Here is a 1,636-nt window from a genome sequence, read left to right as displayed (position 1 = left end):
TTATTTATTTATTTATTTATTTATTTATTTATTTATTTATTTATTTATTTATTTATTTATTTATTAGTTTTTTTTGTTTGTTTAATGAGCAAACAGTCACAAGGCCTGTGCGTGTCATTAAAGGATCACTGCGCATGCAGCACTCTGGTCCCTGAAATGTTCCTAAACGCAACTCAATTTCCCGGCATTCCTTGTAAACACAATTCAACAAACAACACTTTTAACAACATACTCAAATAGTCTAATATGACAGTTACTGTTTCGCCCTTAATTATTTTACTGTTTCCGCCGCTTTTGATCCACGCTGTGGTCACTTCGTCCCCCTCCTGACGCGCAGATCTGATGGACGGCAAATCATCAGGGCCAATCTCAGATCATTAGGATAAACACGACAAAGCTATCCTGATTATAGGATGAAGTGGGCTTTTAGTAAGTGTGTGTGTGTAGGGGTGAAARGAGGGGGGCGCGCTCCCACGCAGAGGCCATGCCTTAATTACAGTCTTTTACGCACAACCTGATGATCTTTGAAAGTTGACGCTCTATAGGAAAAAATCTTCTGAGATACCTTGCAGGTGTGTCTTCCTATTAGCTGCTGTTACAAGACACGTATGAGTAGTAGCACAACGAGGGCTTTGTTTTTAAAAAGACGCCGTGACGATTTTGGTGACGTTATGCACGCAAATGGACTGCGCAGCTTTTATTGTTTCAGCAGAGCATTTCTTACCGAAAGGGAAGTGCTACTTTTCAACTTTTTAAAATCAGATTTTCTCACTCTTTCCAAAGTACAGCAACAGACAGCGACCTCTCCGATAAGGTGCATAGAAAAAAAAAACGTGTGATGAGAATTTTAAGTGGCAGAAGCTGTAAAAAACTGTTCGCATTTTTCTTTAAAGGAATAAACCCAAAGAGGCATTCCAGAAATACTATTCTTCATTTAGTTGCTTCTAATCGCTGTCATAAATCTTCACATTTGTCTCTAAACAAGTTAAAACCCTTACCTGAACCCCTTCGCGTCAAATTACAACCAAACAAAACTATCCTYCCATCATCCAGATTCTCCTCTTCCACTTTTTTACGCACCAGCAAAAAAAAGCCTTGCCAGTAGCGCACAAAAAAAGTTGCACTTACTTCCCAATCGGGGCCGTCAAATCACAGCAAGGATCAGAAAGCGTCCCAGGCGGCGGAGGAAGAGGTGGAGGAAGAAGAAGAAGCAGAACACTGAGGTCCGTTTGTACAGAGGTAACGTGAGTCTGTATGCTCCTTGAACATATACAAATAAAAAAAAGCCCCAAAATGTAGACGGGGTGATTTTAAAGTTGCCACTGCCACTCTGGAAACCTGCATTAGGCGCGCTACAGCTGCTCTGTGCAAAGCATGAGCACATCCCAAGCACATGACAGGCGAAGACAAGGAGGGGAAAAAAGAGGGAGGGAGGGAGGGAGGGAGGGGGAGAGGGAGAGACACAAGTTTCCCAGAACGAACAGCGAATAGAAAAAAGTGCAGGAGCTCTCAGAGTGGGCAAGTTTTTGTGTGTGTGCTTTTTTTTTATTTTTTATCCATGTTGGCGGTGGGGTCGAACGAGGAGGGAGGGGATGATGATGATGATGATGATGATGATGATGATGATGATGATGAT

The sequence above is a fragment of the Austrofundulus limnaeus genome, unplaced genomic scaffold, assembly GCF_001266775.1.
Source record: "Austrofundulus limnaeus strain Quisiro unplaced genomic scaffold, Austrofundulus_limnaeus-1.0 Scaffold49, whole genome shotgun sequence".
Taxonomy (NCBI): Eukaryota; Metazoa; Chordata; class Actinopteri; order Cyprinodontiformes; family Rivulidae; genus Austrofundulus; species Austrofundulus limnaeus.
Note: the sequence above shows the minus strand (reverse complement) of the source record.